At 40.0% G+C, this 12,743-nt stretch overlaps 1 long non-coding RNA gene and 2 pseudogenes across 1 annotated transcript; 2 read left to right on the plus strand and 1 right to left on the minus strand.

Annotated features, from left to right (window-relative positions):
* Window positions 1–1,769: 1,769 nt before the first annotated feature.
* On the plus strand, window positions 1,770–2,895 carry LOC130690740 (uncharacterized). Its single transcript, XR_009421771.1, has 4 exons — window positions 1,770–1,843; window positions 1,920–1,998; window positions 2,080–2,536; window positions 2,606–2,895. It is a non-coding gene; the product is annotated as an uncharacterized LOC130690740 (long non-coding RNA).
* A 68-nt stretch (window positions 2,896–2,963) lies between these two features.
* LOC130690726 (zinc finger SWIM domain-containing protein 8 homolog) lies at window positions 2,964–5,906 on the plus strand (annotated as a pseudogene).
* A 3,754-nt stretch (window positions 5,907–9,660) lies between these two features.
* LOC130690728 (endocuticle structural glycoprotein SgAbd-1-like) lies at window positions 9,661–10,551 on the minus strand (annotated as a pseudogene).
* Between the last annotated feature and the right edge of the window lie 2,192 nt (window positions 10,552–12,743).

Below are 12,743 nucleotides of genomic sequence, written 5' to 3' on the forward strand. Positions count from 1 at the left end.
CACTGGTATCCCTCGTTGTTACACGCCTCTTTGTCCACTAGTGTACTTATACTAATGGCTATTCGCGCTCGTAGTATTACACTACAATCTACGCTTCTCCGGCTTACTACATTGAGGCCTCAATATATTGCTCTGCTCCGAGCTACACGACAAGTGCGTTGCACTACACCACTGCAGAGGCGCCCAGTATTACGTAGCCCGTAACATACTTTACCGCAGCTGCTCCATCTTTTTACGCTGAGACGACCTACTACACTGAAGCCCCGAAATTCTACGCTGCCCCAAGTTACTACAGCAACGCTGCTCTTTCATACTATGTGGAACCTACCTACTACACCACAACTTATGTTGTCCCATCTTACTACAGCACAAAGGCTGCTGAATACTACACTATGTCCCAAACGGGCAACTAGAATAGCCCAGAGGTGAATGGAAGTCATGATTGTCGACCACTGAGTTTCTGACAACTAAAATGTAATAGGAACAAAATTTAAATCAGATTCTTTCGAGTTTATGAAAAGGTTTACATCGTGCGTAAGTGATAAAAAGGGAAATATTTGCCCTCCGCAATTGGCTTCAAACCCCCCTTTAACTTGTTTTTTCACCGTTTGAAGGCATATCGTGATGATTAGACATATTAATATTGCCTAGCATCGTAGTAATCCTTACCGACTGTTATTCTGTTAACTCCACAATAGGATAGACTTTCGCTTAAACTACAGGAGGGTCGTAAAATACATAGTTTCCCGTCTCTGAACTTGCACGGGTTTTTAACGCAAGGCCCTGTATTCATAGTGGTAAAAAGTGCTCCTTGACTTCAACAGGCTACGTTACGTAACTACTAAAGCCCCGCATCCAAAGCATCTGTGACTTAATTTAGGTAGATGAACTTCATCACCACTAGGGTAGATTTCTTCTAACAGGAGAATCAACCAACACCACCAAGCTGATACTATCAACTTGATGATCCCTCCCAAAGAAGCCTAGTCTATAGGCCATCAGATACTTTGAACAAGCTTTACTGTTCGTCAAGGAGGTTATGGAAGAAGTGTAAATCCGGTTAGGTTCTCAATGCTCAATCTCAACGCATCGAGAGGCCCTTTTACTTGTTTCTTCACCGTTTGAAGGCATATCGTGATGATTAGACGTCTCAATATTGCCTAGCACCTTATTACATGAGTTTGTTCCAGACGCATGCCGATGACACCTCATATGGCGTAGCAGGGTGAAACTGAACTCACGGGAACCGTAACGGTGACGCAATGCGTTGTGAACCGCGACTCACAACTGGATCACGAGATGGCCACCACGGCTCCAATAAGCAGAGGCACACACAAGTGCTTTATACGTGTCTTTCTGCACGAAAACTGCGTTTGTAAGAAGTTGCGGGAGTCCCGAACAGTGATTCGTTTTTAGTGTTAATAAATGAATTTCGTAAGAAATCGTTTAATGAACTTTGTTTGAATTTTCATTTTGATTTAAAAAATATAAATAGTTTTCAAATTGTCTAGTTTTATCTTTCTATTATTATAAGATAACTGATGGGAACCCCCACCTTCTTGCTCTTCATCTTCTTATCCGTATGATAAAATATTCCACGATTTCATCAAATTTGTTCCGCGAAAACCCTTCCGGTGGTGGTTTCCACAATTGATGGCGCCTCGATTTCCACGGTGATTTCCTCGCCATAGTGTTCAACGTTCCAAGTATACACAATAAACACGGTACCATTTGGACTATCACAGCTGATTTCAATTGATTTGAGCAGAAGGAATCACACCTGACGTGCTAACTGATTCGAAGTCGCACATTAGCTAATGACATTCTAAATACAATTGACCAGGTAGTATTTTGAAATTTAGATCACGAAAATGGCTATGGGAAAATGTTACAAGATTTGGCATAAAATTAATGGACAGGGACCGGACAGTGTTTTGCTCTAACAACGGAACCGAGACGAAGCCCTTCTCTTTGAATCTTTAGTTATTGCTGCTTTGGGTAATCAAACTAATTGTTTTCACAAAAAAGCTAAAAAACAAACCAACAAAATTGCATATATAACTCCTAAATATTTGCTAGGTCCTGCTGAGGTTGACATAGTAAAAATGTTGTATACAAAACTTTCTGACTCATAGGGATGTGTTGGTGTACTACTAGTTAATACAGGTTTGTCAAATGAACTAGAATAAAAATTGAAAATAATTTTGAACTTTGATAGTTCAATTTATTTAGGAGATGGGCCCTTGTAATATACGTTGTCTTACCAATACCTAGTCTTGGTTACAAGTTGTGTTTCTGTTGGGAAGATTGGGGAATCTGAAGTTTTTCACATCAATCAAACAATTTTTATACTTTTGAAGGGGCCACAGACAGTAGAAGAAGAAAGAGTGACTGAGCTTTCGGAAGCTGTTTAACTCTGGAACATTCTATTTCCTCTAGTCATCTGGTGAAGACCCAATTGATGCTACATTATGCACCCAAAAGCTTCAGCAAAATCGTGGAACAGACAACAGATCTACCTATTTTTCTGGAATAGGTAGATATTCCCTATAGGCTGGTTCACTGTACAATTATAATTTAAAAAATGATCCTCTAAAATTGGCAGGCTTTTGTACTTACCATTGCAACACTATGGAATTGATTTTTCTCACTGGCTGTTACGAGTTACATGTGGCAGTGTTGAAATCCGTACGTTGAAACCAGGAGTTCAAGTAGGGTCGCACAAAGTGAGATTCTCACGCGGCCCCGAGGCCTCTTCACCAGCTCTAGAACGCCATTTGAAGCTCATGCAAGAGCGTTATCATGACACAGCTACCGTGAATCTACTCGGTCTCTACATGGTCGGTGCAAAAGAAGGGGAAGCTTCACTTAGTCAACCCTTCCAAGCTGACCAGAAACGCTATTATTATTAATTTTTAAAAAAAGAGTTTTATAGGAAACTAACGGTTTAGTTTTGATACATAAGTGATGTAAATTACTTGAGCTCGACCGCACCCCTCGCAGCGGTTGAATGGAGCAGCCTGTTGCGCCCATTAGGGGTCGGGAGCCGGAAAGCACGTGGAACTTGCTTTCCATCGTCCGCGCGAATTGTTCAAACGCCATGACCGCAATGCCGTTCCACGTTTGGGGGTTTTAACGGAAGAGATTGTGTCGTGTGAACAGGTAGTGATAAACAATTAACAGCAATAGGTACAAAGTGTTTGTTAAATTCACCTTCTTTTATATTTTAGATTATGGTCTGGTGGTTTAACACCAAGGTGGCATTACACAATGGAAGTGCAGCTGGATACGGTAGCGGTATCAAATCAAGCAACCTGGGAAGCCAATCGCAAGCTTCTGAGCCCGCTTGCTCTTCTTTATGTGACGAAGTGGTTATCCTTTAGCGATTGGCTGCACTCAATCCAGGCCTTTCTGGAGAAGAACGCGATCTACTTCGTCAACAGTTCAGCGAATGGCATGTCAAAGTCATTGACAAGGTCACGAAAAGCAAAGGGTTAACAATCAGTGCTACTCATGGCGCACCTCATGTTGCTGGCGGAAATGGTGCCGAACCGTCCACACCTCGTCGTACTAGCCAATCATTAAAAGCAGAAGTTGAGGTGTTTACTGGCTTCAAACCTTCAGTTGAAGCTCGTTATCTTAACTGGGACGATTACTCCATTCCCGGTGTTACTTACACTCAAGGCCACCGTCTTTACCATTGTCCTTTTACCTGCTTTCGACACACAGAGGCTCATGGTCGCTTTCATATCGGCCGTCATCACCAATGACCTACCCGTTCACATGCTCCAAAGACGAGCGGTAGTGCAAAGCGATTATGCCCAGGCTATGGACGACATGCGTCACGTGAGGGAAAGGATTGGCTGATTTCACCCTGCATCACCTCTTGTCCGGCCGAAAAGAGTAATAGATCAAGCGGGCAAATAGAAGCAGCGTTAGCATCGAAGATTTCTGCGAAAATGAAGGCGATCCAGCAGTCGAAGCGTTTGAGCCGGCAGTACCTTCAGGTCTGCGGGATCTAACCCGCCAAGACAGTGACGATCCGGCTCTGGGCTATGATACCAATGAGCTGGAAGTTTTGGCGGTGGATAGTTGCACTTTGACAGATAAAGAAAAATCATCATCTGAAGATTTTGATGCTGACTCGGACTGGTTGGGAGTTGATGCACGTTTAAAGAATTCACGACTTGAAGCCAGCAGTGGAGTGCTACTCCTGCCTGGATCAGGATTGGTGGCTGGATCTTCACGAGATACTGACGATATGGCCAGTTTGTCTGCCAGTCCTCGAGAATCTAGAACAATGGGCTTACCAGCAGCTCAAGGTGCCGTGCCACAAGAGCCTTGCGTTGTTACCGTTCCTAACCGGAACGGTGGAGTCTTTGGCGAGTTAAACCCACTCGATGATCCACTGGAGATCCTCTTTGCAAGTGCGGAGGGACTTCACGCTCATGGGCATAGTTCCGAAGCTTGTGAATTGGGCATAGAATTGGCAACAGAACTATTAGCAAATACACCCGATTTGATGGTTGAGTTGCCTCCTGTCATCACGCAGAATGGCAAGAAAATGAAGACGAATCCTGCTTGTCATCAAATTAGCTTTGGCGGAAAATTGCGACTATTACCATCTCGCCTTCAGGGTAGAAATGTTTGGATTGGAATTGGCACGGCCACCTGCTACAACGAAACCATTAGAAGTGAACTGGCTCACCAAGAATCTGAGTTGGTTACACTATTGAAACGAATACCTTTAGGTAATTAAATATTTTTTCTTTAAAATTGTTCAAGATATTCAATCTATTGTTTTAATTCACAGGTCATCCATAATTGTCGATTGAGTGAGAAAGCTGAAGAATTACCAGATGGCATATTACGACCATACCATCATATCACGAAGCATTGGTCACTGTGTCAGGAGCACAGCAAGTTCTTGCTGACGAGACTCTTGGACTCTTTCGCTTCGAAGCAGCCGTGTCTGCCCTAGGATTTAAGGTAACAATATCGTAAATAAAAATAGTCAAGAAAATCAGCAATGTAATGCATAAAAATCAGGCAAATGTATCGGAGGCGGACCATCCTCTGCTTTGTGAAGTAACGCGTCGTCAACGAGATGATCTCGCTGTCATGTTACTGGTTCATTACAAGGACGACCCAGACAAGCTAGCCAAAATTATGAAAAGCTACTGGATCGTCAAGTGCATCCGATGGGCCTATCCTCCCAACACGTCTTCCAAGACCCATCGAGTTTTTTCTATGCGTGTAGCAAAAATTTCTATGTCTATGAAGGCTATGACATACCAGTGATCGCTCTGTTTTAGTTCTGCACGACCGTAACAGACAGTTCGTCCTGGGTTATGACCATGATCACGCTGTTTGCATAACAGTACACGATCTATCTATGCCGGCGCTCGGCTCGCTCGTTAAAGGGCAAGGTTACCACCTTGCATTCTTAGTGATAGTTGATCACGGTATGAGGCATCGACTCACAATAGCGTTTTTGGACAGCTTGGAAGAGTTCACTAAGTGAATCATCCCCTTCTGTTCTTCCTCTTTGTTCCACGATTCTGTTGGAGCTTATGGATGCATTATGTAGCATCAATTGGGTCTTACCCAGATGACAAGAGGAAATAGAATGTTCCATAGTTAAACAGCTCCAGCCGCTCAGTCACCCATTCTTCTTCTACTGTTTGCGGCCCCTTCAGAGGGATAAAAGTCTATTGATAGATGCGAAAAACTGCAGATACCCCAATCTTCCCAACAGAAACACAACCTGTAGCCAAGACTAGGAATTGCAAGCGCCAATCTCCTAAATAAATTTAAGTATCTAAGTTCAAAATTATTAAAATTTTTTATTCTAGTTCATTTGACAAACCTGTATTAACTACTAGTACACCAAGACGTCCAATGTGTCAGAAAGTTTTGTGTGCAACTTGCGCCAGTTTCGGCTGCTAGATCAATAGTTTAAATACCTATGGCTGATCTAATGACAGAAATTTATTTACATCAAAGCAGATCTAAGAGAAATTCAATACCTCCGTAAACGCTCGTACAATTACATAACACACATTTAAAAATTCTGCAATTCCACAAGGAATTGAATTATTTACCCATTTAGTTAAAAATTAGATCTCCACAATCATTTTTCAGTAGTTATTGCCCCATTTAAAAGACTTTGGCATGGCAGGCATATTTGACAGATGAAATGCGATTGATCGCAAAAGCTAGATTCTGGACAGTCCAAATCTAAGCGGCACTAATCCATAAAAAAACCTCAGTAAAACGTATGAATCCCGCTACTACAGTTTGCTAGGGCTAAATTTATCTCGTGGGACGTAGCAGCAGCATTGAATAAATGAAGCAAATGCACGAACAAAATTCACACCATGAAGTTCATCGAATGAAAGGTGTACATGTTGTGAACGTCCTGCGAATACTGAATGAGTAAATTATCTTACACTTAAACGTACGCTTGTGTAGTATTTGGGAGCATCGGTGTAGTAGCTTGCAGTAGCAGATGTTGTCATGTGGTAAACTAGAAACTCTTTGTAATAACTTGGAGTAGAGTAGTATTTGGTGGTTAGGGTGCAGTACATTTGAGCAGTATAGGTGTTGGTGTAGTATTCCAGATTTTGGACATGTAGTACTTGGGGGGTTCGGTGCACTAGCTAGGGGCAGCCTGTATGGTCGTGTAATACTTGGTCTTCTTCGTTGTGTAGTAGTCACGATCTTGGTGGTATACTAGGATGACGGGGTAGTATAGTATCCAGAATAAGACGAACCTATTGGTCCACCCATGGCATTTCCAGCTATCTGAAATGCAACAGCCAACATCAGCATTGTGGCGTAGTTAGCTACAAATTGAAAACGAATGTGGTTTAAAAAATCATTCAAGCAGCCATAATTTGGTTGGTATTACAAATACCAGCCAATTTACTGTACCTTTTGATTAAATTGAGGCTTTTACCTGATCAAATGATGTCAGAACAGGTCAACTTTTTTCAGCTTGTGTATGAAGATCAAGTTTAATGCATACAAAAGGAGACGAACGGAACACGATTTCAATATTCAAAATTTCAAAAGAAATATCATAACTTACCGTTTAAAAAAAAAGAAATGAATTAAATTAGAATAGCAGGCTACCCATTGTTATTTATTTACATGATAATTCGTCTGATTTTGAACAATGCTCTACACTACGATGCCACATTTACAGAAATTCCGATTAGGGAAAAAGTCATGGATGAAATTAAAACGGATGAAATGAATTTAGTAACTGTATATTTAAATAACGTCTCAGTGCTAGTCATTCTTGGGAAGGAATAGTACTTTACTAGTCTCGCTGTAGTAGCTGGGATTGAACCTTTGTTGTAGTGTAGTAAACCGAAGGTTGGGAATGCTAGCTTGAAGTCAAATGGTATTTAAAAGCAGGTTTGAGTTTAGGATGTGGTTGAGTAGTAATAATACGTTATGGTCATGCAGAATTTTGTAATACACGATTTTTGTGATAACTGGTACCAATCATTCAATCCAAAATGTGTTTGGCTCGACAACTTATAATTTCACAGCACACCTGGAATAACACTTTGCCAATGTATCAACACATTAGTGACAAGATTGGCCGCACGGTGATACGTAGGATTCTTGCATAGCATTAACGGTATTGTTGCGTGATGCCACACCTAATTCGTGAATGCTAGATAATAATTGAATTTTAAACGTTTAGTTTGTTTTTGGCTTTATAACGACGTTGAATAATATTCATTACTATTTTCTCGATAATGTTCATTTATTACATTGTATAATAGTTTCTCTGAATTTAAATGAGAGTTACTTTTACTACGGAAAATGCACGCTTGTGTTATCAACATGGTTTGGTGCCGTAATTCACTGTATATAATAGTTGCGTGTATATCTAAATATAGCGGCACTTGAAATGACTGGGTATGGCACCCTCCCAATGTTGGAATTGCTAGTAACCAAGAGTCTGTAAGCAATTACAACTCGAAACGTCAAGCGTTGGTATGGGACTGGCCATCCATTCCAACGCAAGACTGAATAGAGAAGTAAGAGCTTTCAGCTGATGTCACGGTGGGGATCATGTAGTACAGCAATATGATCCGGGCCAACATCGTGACAGTTCTGGAGGATACTAGCATGTCAGTCAAGTGCTTAGCGCAACCATTTTGACTATTTTCCTAATAACTAAAATAAAAACTGGCAAACCGAGGCTTCTATCTTTACCGATTATTTGAGTATTTCCTTAACATAGAAATTTCAGATTGAAACTAGGAATTAAGTTAAATTAAGTTTAAAATGTTAAAATAATTAGACTATTCCGTCCTCGAGCTTAAGTAGTAAATATAAAACTCGAATTGGGGGCAACAATGTAGTAATGGGGTTGCATAGGTTGCTGTGTAGTTAGCTTTAGCCTCGGTGTAGTAGCTGGGTACGGCGTATGTGGTAGTGTAGTGCCCTGGTGCATTTGTGGTGTAGTATTTTGAGGCTTCGCCTTGGTAATACTTGGGGCATCAGTGTAAGAAGCTGGAGCAGCGTATGTTGTTGTGTAATACTCATTAGCCTTTGTGGTGTAGTATTGGAAAGCCTCGGTGTAATAAGCCGGGACAGCGCAGGTGGTGGTGTAGTAGTATTTGGGAGCCTCGGAATAGCACCTCGGTGCAGCATACGTTGTTGTGTATTGTATATTCATATGTATTGTATATTCATCTGTATTGTATATTGTATATCAGATTCTTCTTTTGGTAATTTTCATCCGCTGACGAAGGAACAATCTTTGAGCTGCGCCCGATAAGGCTGACCGTGCGGAATTTTTCCGCAATAATAGCTAGCGTGAGACATCTGCATTATTATAGCACATACCAGATTTTTCAATCAAATGCTTTATGGAACAATGTTCCAATGTAGATTATCCAGGTTTCTTTTGGTCATTAGCAATTTTTGGCGCATGGTCGGTAATGATTTTATGCTGTGCATTAGAGTGTATAACTATGCATTAGAAAAAAAAGTACGTATATATATCTGTGATTTGCCGCTCATTTTCCACCATCCCTAACACCAGTCATAAATTTGGATTATGGATAGTTAAAAATTTAGATAACTACACCATAATATTTATAATCGCATCATGGAAGTTTTGATACTCTTAAGAGATGTGCTAAGGAATTAAACAATATTTATTGCAATAAGCTTGCTGTATGTGGCTAAAGATTGATTACAATGCAGATAAGCAACAACACTTCAGGATACAATACTCGATAAATACGGATTCTGGATTCCATTAACAAGATTCAAAGCATCTTTGAGCAGTTTGTTATGAAGAAATAATGCAACAAAATGACAACACAAACGGCAATTGTAGATGAAGTCTTGCCATATTAAAACGTTGGATTAGGTTGAAAGAGTAGAAAGACAGGTTTTTCAGGTTTAAAAAAATGTAATATTTGTTTTTATCTGACAGAACTAAAATACTATTGGAATATTGGCATGATGCCATGAATGTTCGATGGTTAAACTTGAATGTAACCTTCATATGCTTGTCGAAATTTACTAAAACGCACCTTGGTAGATTGATGGCATTTATATTTACACCACGCTCGCGATAAATGAGATATACAGAATTTATGGGACGTACTTTAAATATTAAATCATGTGTCGGGAAATCTAGTAAATATTGTAACCCTTTCCATTGAAGGGGATGTGAACGGGGGGTATTCATGGACGGGAGCAACTGGGAGCTCGTATTCATGGACGGGGACGACGGGCAAGTGATCACCTTTGGGCTGGAATCCAGCGTCATCAGCGGTCCAGGTCAAAGTGAATTTCTCGCCTTCAGGTGAAACCCAGTAGGAAGATCCCTTGTTGGTGTTGCCCATAACATCTTCGTAGGTGGCCTTTCCGTAAGAATCGTAAGCGACTCCTTGCATCTTCTTCTGAACTTGAGATTCTTCACGGGTTGTGTAGTCAGACTGGGCGTAGCTGTGGGTTAAAGGGATTTCATGTTTTGAAATATGAAAATCTAAAGTCTCTTTGTTATAACACATAAACCATGAAAATGATTTACCTCCACTGGCTGCTGCCATCGATGTTGCGCTCGTCGGATTGGCTAGTGACTGTAATATCAGCATATTTATTATCCTTGTAGCTTGGTGTGGGGTAGGCTGGTGTGGGGTAGGCTGGTGCGGGGTAGGCTGGTGTGGGGTAGCTAGGAGTAGGGTACTTGGGCGCGGAGTAGCTAGGGGTAGCGTACTTTGTTGCAGGGTAGCTGGGAGCTATGTATTCCGGCTTATAGCTGGAAGGAACGGCAGCAACAACAGCCAAGACGGCAGCGATAACAAACTGTCGTCCAATGTATTAATTAAATAAATATCTAAAATTTTTAGTTGTTCAGAAAATATAAGCAATAAAATGCCTTACGAGCTTCATGTTGTACTAGGTTTACTTGGTAAACAACTGATGGTTCTGTTTCTACGTTTCTAAGCTTATATAGTCAAGTGAATGGTACGAAACATTCAACTGACCTAGTTGTTGTGCAGCTCAATTTGGGCGTTGTGCAAAAAAATAGTTCACTCTCACTTTTCACGTTAGACAACACATCGAAAAAATTTTTCTTAATAGTAACAGCTAATTGCTTTTTTTGTGCATGATTTGAGCTAATAGTGCTCTACTGGCGTTCTCATTTTCAACAGAATCTGATTATTCACTCTCATTGATTTTTTAAAATTATAAATCGATAATATGATAAATGTTAACTTTCGCTAAGGATAGTAAATTTAATCCATGAACTAGACGTCAACATAGCATTTGTCTGAATCGGGTATTGGTATTCCCGGCTACCACTTCAATGTTAATCTATTGGAAATATTAGGCAAATGAATTGTTGTATGCCAATTCAAAAGCGAGCCGTAAGTGGAGGAGGTGAATGTTGATTTATAATGAACAAAAAAAAAATCTTTTTGATTCCTACTTGTCGAAAACAATAACTACATGATAGTCTGGAATACAAACCATAGGTAACCACCAAGGAACGGTTGATCGACGTTTTCAAAAAAAAAGGTTAAGAAACGAAATGAATGGAAAATTGCACACCCTTTTTTGTCGGCTACATAAAACTGTTTGGAAACCATTGAAGTCATCAGTTGTTTAAGCCTTCCACAATAGCCAACATGAAACTGGTCAGCATAGATATTTTTTTTTGACAGTTCACAATTTCATCACTTATTGAAAAACGAATATTTTGTTTTCGCAGTTTTGGCTGTTGCTACTGCCCTACCATCCAGTTACAAGCTGGAATACAAAACTAACAGCTACTCTACTCCTCTATTCTGCTTCTAGGTACAATAAGGATAACAAGTACGCTGACATTACCATCACCAGTCAATCCGACGAGCGCAACATCGATGGCAGCAGCCAATGGAAGTAAGTACATTTCATGTTTTACACTTATTAACAAAGGGATTAAAGACACTCACATTAAAAAAAATTTATTTTTCCAACCTAAAGCTATGCCCAGTCTGACTACACTACCCCTGAAGAATGTCAAGTTCAGAGGAAAATGCAAAGAATTACCTACGACTCTTACAGAAAAGAAACTAATGGCGAAGTCCTAGCCAACACCACCAAAGGGTCATCTTACTGGGTTTCCTCTGAAGGCCAGAAGTTTACTTCAACGTGGACAGCTGGATTCCAGCCTAACGGTGAACACTTGCCTGTCGCTCCTGTCCATATCTATGAGCTCCCAGTTGCTCCTGTTCCAAATATGAACTCCAGGTTGCACCTGCTCTTCCTTATTCACAAACTGATCTTGGCTATTAAGATTGAAATATTAATGTACTATGCAAGTTTAATTTGCTGATGTAACGAAGTCACCAAAATACAACTTTTGATTATATTTTATCTTCATTGTTTGTTTTCTTTATATTAAAATTATATATTATGTTTGTTGTGCATTATATTTAAAGTATACATTATAAATATAGTAATTCAAGTGTCATTGACATTTCCTTGAATTCTATTTTTATATTATACTTTACATCCTGCTTATTGCTGATTGGATGAGCTTAATGCGTAGAACATCGCGCCATACATTTCCTGAATAAGAAATGTTGCTGCGTGAGATATTCAATAACTTATATCCGGAGCTCATCTGTCGGAAATGCTATGTTTCCCTCAAACATGTAAAACGTATAAAAGGATACCCTTTTTGTTCCCAAAAGTTAGTTCCACAGTTCTTCAGCTCTCTCTTGTTCTAGTTCCAGTTTTAGTTCCAGCTCTCATTCTTAGTGCTCCAAGTGCTATTATTTTCTTCAAATATAGTTAGTTTAATTTGTTCTTATTCAATAATTATTGTAAGTGTCTTCATCGCTTCTTGTGCGACCGACAAGTCCCGTTTTTCCTTATCTTTTCTCTTCAACGTTTGACATCTTTATTCCATCTTCGCCACAGCGGTGACGGTAAGACTCAATTGGCCTGACTCCATTTTGTATTTCTATTTCCCATTTATATCTTATATCTGTGTAATGCTTTTATTATCTTTGGCCTATTAGAATAAAATATATTCGGCATTGTGGTAACGCCTTCCCGAGTTCATTTTTCCTATTACAATTTGTCTTTAATAACGTAAAGTCATTCTTTACAATCACTAAAAGAATGCTTTACACTGATGTGAAATAAAAGTATGATATGTCTTCATATCCGTTTACCGTTATCACGCAGGGCATGAACAGTTTGAA

The sequence above is a fragment of the Daphnia carinata genome, chromosome 9, assembly GCF_022539665.2.
Source record: "Daphnia carinata strain CSIRO-1 chromosome 9, CSIRO_AGI_Dcar_HiC_V3, whole genome shotgun sequence".
Lineage (NCBI taxonomy): Eukaryota > Metazoa > Arthropoda > Branchiopoda > Diplostraca > Daphniidae > Daphnia > Daphnia carinata.